This window comes from Petaurus breviceps, unplaced genomic scaffold (assembly GCF_028583685.1).
Source record: "Petaurus breviceps papuanus isolate PSGF00001 unplaced genomic scaffold, PetGlider_PUasm1.0 98, whole genome shotgun sequence".
NCBI classification, from domain to species: domain Eukaryota; kingdom Metazoa; phylum Chordata; class Mammalia; order Diprotodontia; family Petauridae; genus Petaurus; species Petaurus breviceps.
The window spans coordinates 26,036,992-26,057,678 of record NW_027187460.1 but is presented as its reverse complement, the minus strand read 5'-3'; the positions used below and the strand labels follow the sequence as shown (position 1 = coordinate 26,057,678).

At 37.5% G+C, this 20,687-nt stretch overlaps 1 pseudogene; it reads right to left on the bottom strand.

The window, feature by feature from the left end:
- Nucleotides 1–385: 385 nt before the first annotated feature.
- The window catches only part of LOC138156036 (small ribosomal subunit protein eS10-like), a 45,421-nt pseudogene continuing 25,119 nt past the window's right edge, over nucleotides 386–20,687 (bottom strand).

The following is a 20,687-nucleotide window of genomic DNA, read 5'->3' as shown; positions in this document are numbered from 1 at the left end:
TTTCCAATAAACAAATTTAAAACAAACTCATTTCATAATATATAAATAAAGTCTAGAAAAATAAATGCCCACATTAGCCATTTTTGCAAATGTATAGCTTTTCCTACATTTTAAGCTCATTACCCCTCTAGCAAGAGGTGGACATCATCTTCATTCTCTTGGACACACAGTTTATCATTGTGCTGATCTAAGTTCTAGATTTTTGAAGATGTTTCACACCTGACATCAATACCATCATACTAATTGTTCAAGTTTTGTTCATTTCACTCTGCATCAGTTCAAAAAGTTTTTTTAAACGTTTTTTACTCTGAAATTGCCTATTTTATCATATTTTTATGGCATAATAATAATACATTATATCTGTATACCACAAACTGTTTAGCCATTTTCTTTTTTTTTTCCCAAATTGTATTCAATATGAAATATATCTCTACAGTTTTTATTGAGGAGGTTGACCACATCCACAACCAAATCCACCTCTAAATTGGAATTCTGTTGCTGACCCAGCCCCAGCCTCAGCCTTCTTGTCAGCACCAGGAGGAATAGCACTTCAATCTGTGTGTGTTTCTGTCAGCTTCACCCTGTGTAAGTCGGGCAGGTCGCTCACCCTCTAGACCTTTGAGCCTTGTCCTTCCTGTCTCAGGACGACTTCCACTGAGCGTGGCAGGCACAATCTCAGGAGGAAGGTGAAGGTAATCCTGGAGGTACTGAATGCCCTCATTGGTGAGGTACCAGTAGAAATGTCTCCATGCAAACTGCTCCTTAACATAGCCACGAGACTTTAGAGACTGCATGGCCTTCATGACATGGAGATTGGGCACATTCTTGTCTGCCAGCTCAGGGTGCTTTGGCATGTAAACATCCTTCTTGGCTACCATTACTCCCTCTTTAAAAAGGAATTCATAGATGGCAATACAATTCTTCTTGCCACTCTTGTTTAGCCATTTTCTTTAGATTGACTCCTCAGTTTCTAATTTTGGAATATCATGAAAAAAGGTGTTACTTTTTTTTTTCATATACATCATTTTCCTCTTTCTTTGATTTCCTTGGGGTTTGGTCTAATAGTGGTATAGCTCAGGCAAAGGGTATACATAGTTTGGCAACTTTCTAAGCACAGTCATAAACTGATTTCCAGAATGATGACAAGTTCATAGCTTTGCCACCAGTGTGCCTTCTTTTCTACAATACCACCACCATATCTCTTTTTTTTTTCTTTTGTAATCTTTGCCAATCTGACTGGTGTGAGGTAGGACCTTAATTTCAATTTCTTTAATTATTAGTGACTTAGAAAATGTTTTTTGTAGGATTGTTGATAGCTTGAATCTCTTCCTTTAAAACTGCTTGTTGCTATCCTTTGTATTGGAGAAGGTCTCACAAATTTGAATTAATTCCGTATATATCTTGTGAATGAGACCTTTATCAGAGAAACTAGTTCAAAAGATTTTAATCAATTCTCTATTTCCTTTCTAATTTTTGCTACATTAGTTTGTATAAAAACCTAAATTTTACATGATTTAAATTGTTCATTTTATCTTGTACAATCCTCTCTATCTTTAAGTGTCATTAAGTCTTTCCTTATACATAAATCTGAAAGATAAATTTCTTTCTTGGTCCTATAATTTGTATATGATGTGACTTTTTATATCTAAGCCTTGTTTACATTTGGAGTTTATCTTATGCTGGTGTGAGTTGTTGATCTAAACCTAATTTTCTTCCATTTTGCTCTTCAAATTTCACAGAAGTTTTTTGACAAATAGTGTCTTTGGGTCTGTCAAATACAGTGCTACTGTGTTTATTTGCTTCTTTATATTGTGGGCTTAAACTGACCAACACCCTTCTCTCTCTCTCTCTCTCTCTCTCTCTCTCCCTTTCCCTCTCTCTGTCTCTCTCTCTGTCTCTGTCTCTCTCTGTCTCTCTGTCTCTCTCTCTCTCCCAATTATTTTAATGGTCACTACTTTTTAGTATTCTTTGAGATGTGTTTCTGGTTTACCTCTCTCTTTCCCACTTTTGTTATTTTTCTTATTTTTGACCTTCTGTCCCTTGATATAAATTTTGCTATCATTTTTATAGTTCTATAACATTTAGGGGGCCTTTGATTTGTACAAAAGTGAGTAAACACATTAAGTAGGATTGATATTTTTGTTATATTGGTTCTATCTACCCATGAGCAATCAGTGTTTCTCCAGTTACCTAGGTCTGACTTTATATTTGTGAAGAATAGGAATTGGAAGTGTTTAGTATGGAGAAGAGAAGATTCAGGAGGAAATTGATATCTCTCATCAAGTATATGAAAGGCTGGTGGGTGGAAGATAAACTAGACTTGTTGCATTTAGCATCGGAAGGTAGAATCAGAAGAAATGAGTTGAACTTGCAAAGTCACAATTTAGGTAATAATGTAAGGAAAATCTTGCTAAAAATTAGAGGATAGGAAGGAGGAAAGGTAGAAAAAAATGAAAGAGAAGATAGAGACAAAGGAAGGAAGGAATGAAAGACAGAAGAAAAGAGAAAGGAAGAAAGAAAGAAAAGCAAAAGAGGGAAAGGTGGCGGGGGAGAGAGAGAGAAATAAACAGAAATATAATGGTAGTCTTTACTTGAATATCTAAAAGAATTATTATTATTATTATTTTGTCAAGAGAGATGAACCTACTTAAAACTGAACTTCTGCTTCCCATTACTGATGAAGCCTGGGAGTTTTGCTAATGAGGGACTCCTTTTGAATGTCAAGGTACCAATGCTTTTCACCCAATTAATCTCCCAACTCAAATTTTCCCCCATTTGGGCCTTAAAAAGGCTCTAGGCCATAAGACCACATTCCTTCTAGCAATTAGCCTTTAACCTCTCTGGCCTTTGTTTTTTCAATTGCTGCTGACATAAGGGTCAAAAGTGGAGTTTTTTTGCAGCTTTACTTGGCAGGGCCCGGAAGATATTTCTTTGCCCCCTGCTGCCCAGGTGCCTATTTAAGGAAATTATTTCCAAGAAGTATTTGGAGGCTTCCTTAGCTATGTTAGTTACCACTTGTCAGGCTTCTAGCCAGCCAGGTAGGTAACTTGGAAAGAACTCCCCTTTCAGACTCATATTCTGATGCCTTTGAAGAGAAGAGGGAAGCCACAAATCAAGCAGTTGGGTCCTGTTAATTAACAAACCTGACAAGTCATAGGCTAGGGAGATGGAGGAAGCCAGAAGGGTCATCAGGTCAGCTTCTAAGGAGAGAAGAGAAGAACTAACATTCAGACTGATGGTTAATTTTACTGCAAACTTGGAATGTAAAGTTGAATCCCTTTGAACTGTGAAACAACTAACTCATTGCCACCTCATGGGCAACTGTAAATGTCAACTCAATTCACTACAGCATTTGTTAAACACCTAACAAGTCCGTGTGTTAAGAAAAACTCAAAAGTTTGCCCTCAAAGGTAAGGGTAGGTATGGTTGAAGTATTGGTGGTCTATAAATGTAATAAAAGGTTATCGGTCCCCTTAGGTATATAAGGAGTGTGGGTCTGTGTTTTGCTGTCCTCTCCTGCCTTACTCCCCTAACAAGGAATATGAAAAATGCAGAGTATCATGGGAAGATTTATATGAATTAATGAAAATAAAGTGGAACCAATATGTATATTTTACATATGTATATATAAATTTGTATGTTTTTATAGATACATATGTATGTGTGTATGTGTGCATAGTTAGTTACAACAATATAAAGGAAAAGAAATTTAAAATGAAACAGAATTTTGAATGATTGACCTTGAAGAACAGAAATACATTTCCCTCCTTTCAGTAGAGAGGTGGGGGACTATAGGGAGCTGCTGCATGTATTACTATACCCAGTCAATGGGTTGAATTGACATAAAAGATAGTTAATTGAATGGTGGTGGAGAATAGATATAGAAATGATTATCATATATAAAAATAAAAAACATCATGAAATTTTCTTAAAACAACAACTTAAAAAAAAGGTAAGGACAAGGACTATTTTAATACCAGGTAATACCAAAATAATAAAATAAAATGCTGTGAAGAAAAGGTACATTTACATTCTCCCCTTCCTTTTTTTTTTATTCTTTCTTGTAATTGCAAAAGGATGAACTCCTTTATATCCATTCACTTCTATCTAATTCAATGACTATTTTCATATTTTAGATTTATAGCTGGAAGAGATCTTCAATGTCATTTAGTGATTCATCATTTTAGAAAGGAAGCAATCAGGGCCTAGGGAGGGAAACTGACTCCCCAGATGACATTTAGATAATAAAGAGCAGAACTTGGGATCAAACACAGATCTCTCCTCAGAGGATATGCAATATTCCAGTTGTGATGTATGTCATCCATTCAGAGTTGTTGTGAGGATCAAATAAGATTTGTATACAACACTTATCACAGTACCTGGCACATAGTAGGCACTTTATAAATCCCTGCTTTCTCCTCACTAGCAGTAGCATCAGTATAAATGGCCGACCAGGTCACAGAAGCATAGATTTAGAGGTAGAAGGGACTTTAGAGGACAAATCCAACACCTTCATTTTAAAGAGAAGGGAACTGAATGGTAAAGAAAGTGACTTGCCCAAGGAAACAGAGCTAGTAAGTTTCTGAAGTGGAATTCAAATTCATGTCTTTCTATTTCCAAGTCAAATGCTCTATGACAACCACACTACCTCAGAATTAAGTACAGTGGCCCACAATTAAACAGGAAGAGGAAAGATTGGAGTGCCCTTAGGAAACTACAAAGTTTTTTGAAGTATCCAAACTTCTCCCAGAAATAAGGGGCAATCTTTTTTTTTTTTTAAGCAATTGGGGTTAAGTAACTTGCTCAAGGTTACACAGCCAGTTATTTCTGGGTGTGGTGCTGAGTATCAGAGCCCAGATTCGATCCCAGGTTGTCCCAACTCTGGGGCCAGTGCTCTTACTAGCTGTGCTACCTGGCCACCCCCAGGAGCAATCTTTTTAATAACAATTTAAATACCAGTACATGTGTGGAATACAATACTCTTTTTGTTCTTTAGTCTTTTTTTTTCAGTGTCTGACTCTTTGTGACTCCTTTTCTAGAATTTCTTGACAAAGATACTAAAATGGTTTGTTATTTCCTTCTCCAACTCATTTTAGAGATGAGCAAACTCAGGCAAATTAGTTTAAGTGACTTGCCCAAGGTCACACAGCTAGTAAATGTCTGAAACTGAATTGGAACTCAGAAAAATGAGTCTTCCTGACTCCATGTCTGCTACTCTATCCATTGTATAATCTAGCTGTCCCATACGATAGTCTATGAAGAATTAAATATTAACAACATTTTTTACAGAGTTTTAAAGTTTGCAAAGTACATTTACTATCTCATTTGCTCCACATAACTTTGGGGCATAGATGCCATTATCACTATTTAAAAAATTTTTTTTTGCCTTTTTTTTTTTTTTTTAGGGCAGGACAATTGGGGTTAAATGACTTGCCCAAGGTCACACAGATAGTAAGTGTTATGTGTCTGTGGCCAAATTTGAACTCAGGTCCTCCTGACTACAAGGCTGATACTCTATTCACTGCACCACCTGGCCACCCCTATTATCACTATTTTATAGAGGCAGCTAGGTGGTGCTAGACCTGGAGTTTGAATCCAGCCTCAGAGACTAGCTACAAAACTTGAGGCCCATCACTTGACCTCTGTTTACCTCAGTTTCCTCAACTGTAAAAATGGGGTTCAGCAAGGTGACACATGGATTGAGCTCCAGCCCTGGAGTCAGGAGGACCTAAGTTCAAATCTGGCCTCAGAGGTTTTACATTCACTAGCTGTGTGACCCTAGCCAAGTCACTTAACTTTGATTGCCTTGCCAAAGGAAAAAAAAATAGGGATAATAATAGTAGTTCTTTTGCCGGGTTCTTGTAAGAATCAAATGCTATAATAATTGCAAAGTGTTGAGCACAGGGCCTAGTACATAATAGGTATTATATAAAAGTTAACTATGATGATGATGATGATGATGAATGAGAGAAGTTAGATGACTTGTCCAGGGTGATACAGCTACTAAGTATCAAGAATAGAATTTGAATTCTGGCCTATCTGATTCTAAGTGCAGCATTTGATCCACAGTCCACCTGATTGCATGAATAAACAGGCTTTAACATAAGAAGTAAAAACCTAAGAAGCAATGGAGTCAAGGAAAACATAAAACTGTGATCAAAGAAAATGATGGCCTAGACCCAGGGTAAGAAGAAGACATAACCAATAGTAGCCCATCTTCATGATGTCAGGAGAAAGGGTGGAAACCTCTCAGAATGTTAGATGAGTTGCTCCTGAGAAACATGAAATGGGCTAGTTTCTGTTGGAGGGAACTTTCATATTAATGAAATCAAGGACCTTATTAAAGTGGCAGTTAGGTGACACAGTGCATAGAGCAGGGGGACTGGACACAAGAAAATCTGAGTTCAAATGCAGGTTCAAATACTTACTTTGTGACCCTGGGCAAATCAGATAATGTCTCTCTGCCTCAATTTCCTCAAATGTAAAATGTGACTGATAATGGCACTGACCTCACTGGGTTGTTGTGAGGTTCAGTCATTTAATTACCTTCCCCCCTCACCTGAGAACGTGAGTTTTTGAGCTTTGCACCAAGATGCCCCTCAGTTCCCCCTTCCCACACACAGTGTTAGGAATTATACTTCTCATCTTCTCACAACATTCAAAGCCAGCAAAACAAATTTTGGCCTGCCTATCCTCCCCCAATCTCTTTAACACTGTGCTGTCAACATTTGAAATTGTTCATCATTTCGATGATCTTATCTTGAACCTTAAGAACTAAGAAAATATTTCATAAGAGAGGATTATTTGGCTCCTGGAAGGGTTGTCCATTCAAAAATGCGGTCTTCTTCCCTTAGGCTAATCAACCTGGTAGGGGAAAGGATTTATCAGTCAAGAATGTACTGGCTTCGAACCTGTAATAAGGGCTCTTGGCCCAAATATGGGGAAGGATGGAATTGGTTCAAAGAACAAATGGCCCCTAGGGGGAGAGAGGCGGTGGTTCAATCAGATTTAAACATTCAAAAGCCCAAACAATATGGACTTCTCCAAGAGTGGGCCACCATTCAGAAATAGCTTGTCAAAAAGTGTGTGCCTAGGAAGCAGAGATAGTCTCCTCCCACTCTCACTCTTTCTCATCTCATCCCCTACTCAGTTGAGACTACTGAGGTGTGAAATCTCCTCAGTCTTCTGGAGTTCCCTTTTCAAATGTAAATAACCTGGGGTTGGCCCAAACCCTAAATCCTTATCAGCCAAGACCTCAATTATCAGGGATTAGTTGACAGCCAGCTGAAGAGTGGAATGTGGTGCCTGCAGGGTAGGTAGTGGTATTGGGAGAGAGAAGGGAACTGCAGGGGAGATGAAGGGATTTCTGGACTAGATTTCTAGTCTACTTCAAAACTCTCCCCTCAAACCCAAATCATCTTACATGATACCATTTGTACCTTTTGTTAGAGCTGGCCAACTCATAGGCTAGTTACTGAGCAGGTCAAAATCATAATATGGAGACTTAGAATCAGATCCCAGCTCTACAGGGTAATGGCAGGCCACTGCTAGGTGAATAATTTAAAGAGACCAAGGAAAGAGGAAAAGGTACCATATGTACAAATATATTTAAACAACCTCTTTTCATGGTGGCAAAGAATTTTAAACTAAGTAGATGTCTACCCATAGGGGGAAGACTACCCAAAATATAGTATGTGCATGTAATAGAATTATTATCATGCTATAAGAATTAATGAAATGGACAGGGTCAGAAGAAACTGGAAAACCTATGTGATCTGCTACAGAGTGAAGCAAACAGAATTAGAACAATTTATGTAACGACAACATTATGGAGAAAAACAACTTTGAATGTCTTCAAATCTTATCGATGCAATGATAAACCATGATGACAGAGGACTGGAGATGAAACACACTTTTCCTCTCCTGCCAGAGAGATGATGGATTTAAAATGCAGAATGACTTGCATTTTTGGACATGACCCATGTGAAAATTTGTTTCACTGATCTATGTATATTTGTTATGATGGTTTAATTGGGGAGGGGACAATGGGAAGGAGATAGAATGAATGTTTTTAAATAAGTAGTTTCTTAAGAAGAAGAAAACCTATTGCCTAAATCAAATTAGATTTGGACAAATGGACTATTCATCAAAGATACACTTAATATAGAATGTGATGTGTGGTTCTGTGATGAAGAATTAAAGTTTTATCTCTCTGTAGTTTTATTTTCTCAAATGTTTTATACTTAAGTGTCAAAGATAGTGTGAATTATTCAGATTCTCAGTATGCTTCATGGGTGAATCCTCTAAATAGCTTTTTCTTCAATGCAAGTAGAAAGCTAACAAGTTTAACGAATTATACTTCTTCTAATTAAGAAAGAATATGAACTCTGTTTTAGTTGCAAAATGGTTGATGAAGATAAAATTTGGTCTATTTACATGCACTGCATTATTTGTGTTATTCAAACTGGACACATATATGAATCTTATCATATGTCATTTGGGGTTGCTATGATTTGAAGGGAACAAAGACCATTCACCAGATTGCTATTGTCACTTGAATTATTTCCTAGTCTAACCATGCTGTACAATATCCAAGTCTACCATCAATTATAATAAGATTTGGTTTTTTTAAAAGTAAACTATCTTATATCATTACAATATAGGAAGAATGGGGAAAATGTACAATTCTTTTCAGTACCCAAAGATTCATTTTTGAATGTCCAATAGAAAGAAGTCAAGTTCAAGAGACAGTGAAGAGGCAAATTTTGATCTGGGATTCATCTGTATATGTTAATTGAGCATGCGGGGATTGATAAGAGGAGATCAGAGACAAAGAGATTCACAGAGAAAGGAAGACCAAGATCAGAGTCTTGGGAGTTCATCCACAGTTCCTTGTTGGAACAGTCATCCATTTTCTCCCTCTCCTCTAACAAATTTTAGTACTATATTCTATTACAGCAGGATCCTGCTTTCTTCTCCACTAACCTAACTCACTAATTCTCTATATAGTGATAATCTATAGACATGGTGATACCGTCTCAGGTAAATTCAAAACTTCAAAGATCCATAAATTTGGTTGTGTGAGTACTTCTATTGTGTGTATACTTATTTACCCATCCTATAACTTCATGGACATCTGGAGAGCATTTTTATAGTTGAAAAGTTATTATCAAGAATTCATTTCTAAGTAGTTTGCCTTAATTTTGGCCTCCCATTCTGAATATTCTGGGTTTTTTGTTTTTGTTTTGTGAAGAAAATGAGTAACAGCTCTTTCTAGATGACAAAGAAGCATTAACACCTCTAATATGGGAATGATAATAAATTTCAAGACCATGACCCACATACAATATGTAACCTAGGTAAACTTTTTACCTTTTAATTCAATGTGATGCAGTTAATTCACAAATAACTTATTTTGTAGGTCTCTTGCCTGACACGGCTTTTTAGCATACTATTTGCCTTTATTTAGGCAAAGAATATAAGGGAAAAATATTTTCCCTCGAATAACTCACATTCTACATTTTATCATTTTGTATTTTAGCAGGCTTTAAGATTGAAGAAAAATGTGCAATATTGTAACCAATCAATGAGTATCTATTGCATGGTGGTCCTTAACTTTTTTTTTGTTTTATGAACCCCTTGCCCTGTCTGGTAAAAACCTTCATAGACTCCTCAGAATAATGCTTTTAAATGAATAAAATTAAATAACCCTTCCACAGAAACCAAATATACTGAAATAGTTTATATGTATGCATATGTGTGTATATACATATATATATATATATATATTTTTTTTTTTTTTTCACAGACCCTAGGTTAAAAGCCCCTGTTCTAATGATAGGCCAGGAGGTGAGGTTTGTTTTGTTTTGGGAGAGGAGAGAAAACTTCTTTTGTCTCTCCTCAAATTGGTACAATGGAAAGAAACCTAGTGCTTTATCAACTGTGCCAGCTAGCTGCCTCTAGGCAGCATTCCTGGAGCCAGAAGACCAGAGTTCCAATTCAGATTGAATCACTTATTACTGAGACAATCTTGGGCAATTCAGTCTTCTCTACCCCGGTGTTCTCAGATCTTAAATGGGGGAGAGGGAAGGGTGATTGGACATAACCTCATGTTCTTTCCGATTTTAAACTATGCTTCTATGAAATTATCACATAAACACCTAATTACTCTACTCATGTTTTATTTTTCTTCTCATGTTGAAATTTCTTCGGTAATATTTGATCTTTAGAAACATAGGATTCCTAGTCAAAGAGTTTGGGAGAGGTGCCTGAGCCAGAGTGGTTTAGCATTCATTTAATTTAAATCACTGGAGCCTTGGGGGTGGAATGGTTTTTTATGTAATTGGTCTTAAGGACCCAGTAGTGACTACCTTATTGTGCTTTATCACTAAATAGATGGACTCAAGCTATAGGGTTATACATTTTTTTCTCACTCACTTCCTAATTAGAACGAGTCTCCCCTCACTAGTTTGCCTATTTATGGTATTTCCTGAAGCACATTCTTTGTCTCTAAAAATAAGGAGAATAAGTAGCACCTTCTTGAAGGTGGCAAAGAAACATTAACATCTTGAATATGGAAATTGTCTTCAACTTCAAGCCTAAGACTTGCATCCCCAGTGTAACAAGCCTGTCTTCCACTGATTGATTTATTGCTGTACTTATGTGAATATTTTAAATAGGTTTGAAGTGGGGGGCAGGGGAACAAGTGGGATGGCTCAGCCTGTGGAGAGCGTCTGTTCTACATCTCTTAGAGACACATCTACTGGAGAAACTGTAAAGTGGGATGGTCTCCATAGTCACTATTCCCTTTCCCCCACATTCAGTGTCCTTTCCCATTCAAGGCTCTCTCAACCATTGTATTGGATATCAAGGGGGGTGGGGGGGGGAATAACAATATATCAACATGACAATCCTTTTTGTTGTTGTAACTGTAAATTCTTGGCACTCAGGGCACCTGGGACTTGTCATGGGTAAAGGCCAGTGATATTACATGTTGAAAGCTGAAGGATTCCATTCCAACTGGGGCTAAAGATTAGAGGTTCCCATGCAAGGAAGATTATTGGAGAATGCATTGGATAATAAACAAGTTCATTTTTGAATGCAATTATACTAAGCAATAAAATGTATGCTACTTAAGCAAAGGTCCTATTTTATTTTTGTTTTTGAACCATCAGATCCTGTCACAGTGCTTAGAATACAGCATTTAGTAAATGCTTGTTGATAGATTGAAGGGCAAGAGACAGAAAACAATCACAAAGGCAGAATTTGTATCTTCATACAAAATGGAGTTTGAGGTGATAATCAAAGAGACATTACCTAGGGTTAGGCTACAGGTTTCAATAATGATGAACACTAGATTTTCCAACAAATTTTACATGTGTTGCATCATTGGGTTTTCTATTGGCACAAATTGTTTTGTTCTATTTTATTTTATTTTATGGTCAACGCAACCCTCCAGCACCTTCTACTAGAGAGCTCCATATCTGAGGTTGACACAACTCACTAATGAAATAGCTACCTTTAAGTATCAAGGTAACCTTTTACTATAGTGGTTTTTTTTAGTAACTGCATGGGAAAGACTAGATCCTGAATCTATTATCTGTGATCTCAAAAAGTGTTGCCAATGAAAAGCATCAGATGGTGGTAAAGATGATATAATGGGCAAAAATAAGGGAAAAGAGAACAGCTACATGTGATGATAATAATGAATAAAACATCTTCATTTGAATTGAATAAGTTTAAAAAAGAATGCTTCAGAGTTTATAGGAACACACATGTATTTATACATATGCTGATATTAATTTTTTTGCTACCTCCAAGAGCTGTTACCCCTTTTCAAGAATATATGTAGAAATGTATATATACATATATTTTATGTTGTATTTTGATTTAATTAAAATACACACATATATACAGACAGAGACATATATGTGTGTGTATACATACATACATATTGGTACATGTGCGTATGTAATCATAGATTTGTAGCTGGAAGGGACCTCAGAATATATCTAGTCCAAACCTTTCATTTTACAAATGAAGAAATGGAGTCACAGAGATATTACCCAAGTTCATACAGTTAATAAATGGTAGAGCTAGGATTTGTTTCTGTGACTCCAAACCCAGGACACTGCCTTATACAGCAACTCTATATGCCTCTCCATTAAAGTCATCCTCTGATGCTTCATTGTGGTATGGAGGGAAATTTCTATTCCTCAAAGCATTGCCAAGGGAGTTCAAGCTCTGGCAAGTCCTACTAAATTAAACAAAGATTTGAGCAAAGGCCCAATAAATCTCGGCCACTCCACTTCACAAAAAAAAGCATTTTTTTAAAAGTGTCACTATTTGGGGGCACAGTGTTGGGCAGCCCTCACTACCCTTTTTTGCCCTGGTTGCACTTTCACTCCTCTCTCTCCTCTCCCTCCAGATTACTGCTCACAGTGGGGGATTCTGAATATTCCTTGTTCCCTATCATCATTTCCAGACTTTCTGGCAGCCAGCCTCACTTAGAAACCTGTCCTCCTTTGAAATTCATCTAATCCATATTTATCACCTAAGGAAGATGGAGATAACTGTTTCCTCCCAGTCCCCCGGATACTCTCCTTTCTTCCTCAATGAGTTTAGTACCTGGATCACAGTCTTTTACTCTTCTTCAACTCCTGTTCTTATACTAAGAGACTTCAACATAGAGATTGATATTCTCTCAAACACTCTAACTTTGCCTTTCATAAATATATTCATTTCCCATGGTCTCTACCATGAACCTTAGCTACACATAGTAATATACTCATTTGTCTTTGAATTAAAATGAACTCATAACACCAAAATTTCTCTACTTTCCCATTTCTCCTCTGCCACTTCTACCTGCTTGGGAGATTCTGAGACTGGAATCCCAGTGCTTGACTAGAAAATGTTAGTTTTAATTAGTAATATTTTACTTTATCTCTTTAATTTTGGATTTCTGGGTATTTATACCCTTGATTTTGCCATCACATATGTGTGCCACTTTCTTACTCATGAAATCCAAAATTCTTTTATTATATCATAAAATAATGGATCATACTTCCCTTTTATGATCATTCTATCTTGCCCTCTACCTTCCCCTAACCCCTTTGCCATGATCCCTTAGTTCTTTCTAGACTGTCATTCCTTCTTGCTTTCATCATTCTTTCTTTCTCATCTTGACCCTCCTTTTTTTTTAATACTCTCTTCTGTATAAATTTTTGAGATACTGCTGTCTCCTGGTTCTCTCCCTACCTGTCTGCTCTTTCTCAGTCTTTTTTGCTGGATCTTTATCTTTCCCCAAAACTATGGGTGTCACCCAAATATTCTATTCTGTGCTTTCTTCTTTTGTCCCTATATACTTGGTGATCTTATTTATATCTTACTTGGTGATGTCATCAGCAAACATGGGTTCAAATTATCATCTCTCTTCAGTTGATTCTCAGATATATTTAAACATCCCTAACCTCTCTCCTGACCTCTGGTCTTCCATATCCTGTGAACTATTAGACATCTCAAACTCAACATGTCAAAAACTGGAGTCATTATCTTTCCCCCAAATCCTCCTCCTTTCAGAACGTCCCTAATGCTGTCAAAGGAACCACCATTCTCCTGGTCACCCAAATTCAAACTCTAGGTTTCATCCCAACTCCTTACTCACAATCCTCCCTTACATTCAATCTGCTCCCAAGTGCTTTGATTCTGTCTCTAAAATGTCTCATATTTGTCCTCTTGTCTCCTGACACAATCGCTACTCTGATGCAATCCCTAATCGCTCTCATTCCTAGACTACTGAAATATCCTTTGCCTGATCTCCCTGAGCAAGTCTCTGTGCACTTTAGTCCATGCTTTATTTAGCTGCCAAATTGATCTTCCTAAATTCTAAGCATATCACACATAATCGCCTCCCTCCTTATTTTTATATTTGAGAAATGTTGTAGAGATGAAATCAACAGAGCTTGGCAAAAGATTGGACTTGGGGGATGACAGGTAAGGAGGAGTCAAGGATGAATCCATACTTGTGAGTCTGAGAGAAGAGGAGATGCTATTGCTATCTACAGTAATGGGAAGGGGAGAGGAGGAGGGCTTAGAGGGAAAGATGTATTCTCTTTTTTACAAACTGAGATTAAGATGTCTACTGTACATCTAGTTTGAAATGTCTTCAGTTGGAAATGTGAGATTGGAAGTCAGCAAAGGGATTAGGGGCAGGATAGGTAGATTTGAGAATCATAAGCATAGTGATATTAATTAAATCCATGAGAGCTGATAAGACCATCAGGTGAAGTAGTATAGATAGAGAAAAGAACAGAGAAGAAGAAAAGATAACAGAAGAGAAGAGGGCCCAGGATAGAACCCTGATGTATACAAATGGTAAAGGAGAAAGAACTGGAAGAAGATTCAGGGAAGAAGAGAGAAAAGGAGGAGTCTGCTAGGTAGGAGGATAACCAGGAAAGAGTGGTATTGTGAAAACCTGTGGAAATGAGAGTATCAAGGAGGCAAGTTATCAGCAATGTCAAAGGTCAAAGAAAGGTCAAAAGGAGAAAAGACCATTGGATTTTCCAACTAAGAGAATGTTAGTGACGATGAAGAAAGCAATTTCAGTGGAATGACATGGTCTGAACCTGGGAGAGTCTGTAGGGAGACATTGGAGAAAAGAACTATTATCACAGTAGGGGTATAAGTGAAAGTGCAACCAGTACTAGGAAGGGGGCTTTTGTAATGCTTGTGTTTTGGGTTTTGTTTTTGTTTTTGAATTAAAATCTAGTTGTCAATTAAAAGAACAATTTTGCATTTTAGTTACTTTATTTTGTCTGAGGAACAGAAATAATACCCTTTGTATTCCAGTATTCAGTAAATGTTCACCTTTAAAAAATCAAAATTCCTCCTTTTTTTTCCTTTTGTTTTCTCTTCTAAGAATCATCTGCAGAATATGGGGGTGCTGGGAGGACAAAGATGGCCAACAAGATTAGAGAGGAGAGTGAAAGAATACCTAACTATCCTCTATAAGTTCAAGTCACAAAGGCCAGATGTAATATTTAAGTCTTTGTTTGGCTTCTTTGAAATATTATGCAGAAGTGGCAAGATGCCATAACACTGAAAAAGAACAAATGGGAGTGTCCTTTTACGTGGGAGTTTAGTTTGTGCTCTGCCAATGCTCTGACTTGTGGGAAATGTAAGAGGGTAGTGGTAAGGTAAGGGTAAGAATTGTGGTACATCTCTACCTGGGTCCTCTGTATTTGGTACTATATTTTGTCACCTTTCCCCATGACATCCTCTACCCTGAACCAACGTTCCTATTTACTGGGATGGGGAATATGTGATGATAAGGAAATTCTGACATAGCATAGAACACTTATCTGATCAGGCGTGTTTGAGAGCCCCAAATAGAACAATTACTTCAAAGGAAGTATGTCCTTCTTGAAATGAAGATCATACTTTTCTGGGCTGCTTCTTACTCAATTCACCCCCTATGTAGGCATTAGGGAAATTATGCACACAAAACACAGAAAATAAAATACAACTCCCTTCCCCTATACCCCCCAACAATCACTTTTGGATGCACTAAGTATATATCCTTCTTAAACTGATTATATAGGGGTCATTTAAGGGCCTTATTTAATATCTTTAATATTATCCAGAGATGAGAGTGCATATATAACAAACTTAAAGACTTACAATGTAACAGGATAAAACAATTTTGTAATATCTAAGACTCGTTTGAACGAGATGAAGATCTTTTCATTAGTTCAGTGAGTTTTATTGGAATGATTTTGCTTAAGGGAGCTATGTTGTAAAATTGTCTTAAGTTAGACTTGACAAGACATGTCTTTGACTCCCATTAAAAACATGTTTATTTTCTTTCCCTTCCCCCTTTGACAGTAAGAATCTTAATTTAGCTATCTTCAAGTACCGCACACCTAGTATAGAGACTTGAACTCAGTGAGTATTTCAGTGATGTTTACTAAATTAATGATGGGTTAGGTGAGAAGTAAAGAGGGCCTCAATTAGGGTAGAGGCAGTGGGAGGGGAAAGAAGGGACTAATGGGAGAAATATTTCAGAGATAGGATTGACAAAATAAATTTGGTATGGAAAGAAAGAAGGAACAGCTAAAGATTTCTCTGGGAGAAACAGAGGTATCACCAACAGAAATGGTGAAGTTAGGAGTTGGGGCAGATTTGAAGGGAAGATCATGATTTCAGTTTGGGACACCAGGAGAAAAACAGTCCACTGCATCACTCTATTATGGGATCATAAACTAAGAGTTATAAGGGACCTTAGAGTCTATCTGGTTCAGCTCCCTCATTTTACAGATGAGGAAACTGATCCTCAGAGAAGAGACATTTCTTGCCCAAGGTCATACAAGTATTGAACTTCAGAATCAGGATGTGAAACCATATCCTCAGATGCCAAATCCAACACTTCTTACTTACAATTAATTTTAATTAATTGATGAGAAGCAATATGGTGTAGGGGTAGAGACCTAGCCTAGGAGACAGGAAAATCTGGTTTCCCTCCCTGTCTCTGACACATACTGGCTGTGTGACCCTGTAGCAGCAACCACACTGGAATATTCAGGATGGCTGCTAGTACAGTTTCTTAGATGTGCTTTACTAAGAAAGTGAGCTGTTCAAGGGGTCAATAATCTTTTTTTAATTACATTCATTATTTCAGTGGATAAATCAGCACCCTGAACTTCAGAGAAAATCCCAACAAAGAAAACAGAGAAAATACAAGCTGAAAAATAAAGACCAACATACAGGACTTCTAACTGTCTGAGAAATTAGCACAGATCAATAGACATATTCAACTGTCTGACCAAGGCAATACATACACAGTTATCAGAGAGAGAAGCATTTTTTTGGGGATTTTTCGTTTTTTTGCCTTTTGGAGGGCAATTGGGGTTAAGTGACTTGCCCAAGGTTACATGGCTAGTTTGTGTGTGTGGGGGGGGGGGGGGGTGTGGGTGTTAAGTGTCTGAAGCCGCAACCGAACCCGGGTCCTCCTGACTCCGGACGGAGATTTACTCACTGCGCCACCTAGCTGCCCCCAGCATTGGGGTTTTTCAAAGGATGTGGGTGGGGGTCTCCTTAATGGCTACTCAGAGTCTCATCTAGTCAAATAACAAGAACACTCTTCCAAAGAGTGAACTCCAAAGCAAAATGCTAACCTCAGAGTATATATACCCTTTTTAGAGCCAAAGGGCATCACAACCCTCATGACTCAGTGCCTAATTACAAAGTAACAAAAGGTGTGAAAGCCTTCCTATAAGCAAGCCTCCCCTAAGCAAGCTTCCTTTAAAGGGCTCCACCTGAGCCTATTAATGGGAGGGAAAGATCTTAAATCCCATTAACATCACAGACCCTGAGCAAATCATTTCACTTCTCACTATTCAAGGCAATTCTCTAAGACTGTAAGTGGCAGACACTGCTGATTTGCCTTGGTAAGAGGAGTCTCCTCATCTAGTAGCTGCTTCAATTAATGAAACCAAAAGTTGAATTTCTATCCCCCATTAATTAATTAATAATAACCACTTATAAATGACTTTGTATAATGATTTTTTTAATAGCAACCTTATGACATAGATAGCATTGATAGTATTTTCCCCATTTTAGAGAGGGAGAAACTCAAACTCAAAGAATAAAGGACACTTGCTCTTGGTCTCACAGCAAGTAAAGGTTCCAGCTAGGATTCCAATCCCCATCTTGACTGACTACAGAGTTGATTCCTATCTACCATGCTAGAAGTGTTCTTCAGAGTTTATCACTTTCTTCCCCCTATTGCTTGCCTAACAGGATGGAGCCCAGAAACAACTGGAAATTATGTTTATTTTAGTCATTCTTCCCCATTGTCCAATGACCAGAAATACCAGACTAGGCCATGGTAATTATAATAATTAGGATCATTACTAATTTTCGTGGGGTGAGGATGGGTATTGTGCTTTGCTGCTATTTACTTAAGAAAAGGCTCCTGGAATGAAATGTACCTATTTCAGACTAAAAATAGCACTCTCAAGTTTCTGGGAAAGAGGTCAAAGTGTTTCTAGGGGGAAAAAATCAGAGAAGAGTAGTCCAAGTTTCTTTGTCTGCTAGTGACAGTGGTTTCCTGATTTCCCTGTGCAAGCCTCCACGGGTGGCAAAGGAAGTTAACTAAGAAGGAAATGCCATTGAAAGTGTGAGCTTCTCTCATGGAGACAAAACTGGCTTATAGTAGAAGAACAAGTCTGCAATTTTTCAGCAGTGGGATGCTGCTGTTTGGAAAGGGATTATATAGCTGAGATTTGGATCCTCTGTTTCCTCTCTGATTCAATGGAATGAAGGATGGGGTTGCATAACTATGTTCTTCACTATGACATGTGAGTTTTACTCATTAGAGAGGCAGCATGGTGTCATGTCAGACTTGGAGTAAGATGATATAAGTTCATATATTGACTTGGTGGCTCAAAGTCACAACTAGGGTGAGACAGCTGGGACTTCGCTCCAGGACTCTAACTTTATAGGGAAATGTCAACATTTATATTCCTTTTTCAATATAGAAACAGGAGAGTTAAGCACCTATTCAACAAGAATAATTCATTAATATGGGAAATAATAATAATTTAAATATGGGAAGCTGAGGTTAGCTTCTGACTTGCCCCACCAAGCTCTGCCACCCACATGAGTCTTACCTGAAATGGCCTGTGTCTTGTCATCCTCTCTTTCTCTCCCAGCTCCACTCAAGTGAGAGAATGCTGTATGCCACTTTCCTTGGCTATGGTTTGTGACATTTATCTTGGATTCAAAACTTCACCTTATGCCTCTGTTGCTACTTGCTGTTATAGATAGTGTGATAGAGCAGAAAACCCATAGAAAATAGAATCAGAGGATGTAGGTTAGAATCCTGACTCTGCTATTGTTAAGTTGCTTCAGTAGTGTCTGACTCTTTGTGACTCCATTTGGGGTTTTCTTGGCAAGAGGTACTTCTTCAGCTCACTTTAAGGAAGAGGAAACTGAGGCAAACAGGGCTAAGTGACTTTCCTGTGGTCACACAACTAGTATGTGTCTGAGACCAGATTGGAAATTCCTGACTCTGGAGGAACATTCTATCCACTGTGCTTCCTAGTGACCCACTGATTCTGCTATTTAGTATCTGTATGGCTTAGGACAAATAGCTTAAGCTTCCCAGTCCTCAGTTTAATCATCTATAAAATGAGGATATCGGACCAAATATCTTTTCCAGCACTAAATCCTATGATCCTATACATAGCTTTTCAGTTTGTTTGCAAAAAGGGACTAATAATATAATATGGTGGTCCTCATGGGGTTGTGTGATGCAATCATATAAATGTAGCCTATTGTTGATTTGATTGGAAGGACACGGATGCCAGCCAACTAACCAATGTTACTGAACAGGGCCCATCCTCACATTTTCATAAGAATATTAACAACCTTGATCCCATCTAGAGAGAATCATATAGTGGATGCTAATGGTGACCATGCCATAGAAAGGCAGGTTCAAGGAAGTATAAATTTAGCTTAGAGAAAAAAAGATTTAGTGGAGACATAATAATTGTGTCCAAGTATTTCATAGGGTCATAGGTCCAGATCTAGAAGAGACCTCAGAGGCCATTTAGTCCAATCCCTTCATTTTATAGATGGTGAAACTGAGACCCAGGGAGTTAAGTGATTTGCCTAAGGTCATGCATCTAGTAAGTGGCAGAGTCAGGATTTAAACCCAGGACTTTAGACTGCAAACAGCTCTTTCTGCTGTATTTTATTGCTTCTCTGCCTCAGGATATGATGGTCCTGTTACTTCTGGAAACTGGAGAGAGCAGGATGGTGTTTGTACCCCTTGTTTCTCCACTCCCCCATATTGGCATCTACTTCTGTGTGTCTGACACTATCTCCTAAATGTAAAAAGATCCCATTGCCCTTTAAAGTAATCACTCTTTATTAGCACATGCATGCAAACAGAATTTACCTCTAGATACTTAGCGTCTTTATTGTGATAGAGGGGTTTTGAAAAAGGGGATTGCAATGCCCTGGACTCTATTCTCTTCTTTCTTTTTTCATCTCTAAAATGGGGACACTAAAAAGTATTTTCTTTGGGGGATGCTCAGAGAGATCTGCCAATAGGTTAGTTGAAAGCATGTATGCCCCATGTCATTTTTTTTATTATAATGCCATATCACCCCTATTAATCAATCAATGCAATAAGGAGTCTTTTAAAAATGTATGTTTTATTTTTAATTTATGGAATAAGAAAAGGATTTACATAGCATAATGATAAAAAAATGATTGCACATGAAACTGGAAATCACTTATATACAATTTGCTATTCCTTTTAAAATATAATAAAATTACCATGTAAATTTTTCCCTCGCCACTCCCCCCTAGGGATGGCTACATTATATGATTGTGAGGGAATCTTTTCCAAACTTTGACTGTCCGGGGGTGACTATTAGACAAAGAATGGCTAAATAACATGTGATATAAAATATAATAGAACATTATCGTACTATAAGAAATGATGAAAGACTATTTCAAAGACTTTTAGAAATACTCAGACTTTTTCAAAGACAGAAGATTTATATGAACTGATGCAAAGTGAAGTATGCAGAACCAGGAGAACAATATATGTTATGAAATAAATATTTTAAAAATGAAGAATTGTGAAAGAATTGAGAACTCTGATCAATACAATGATC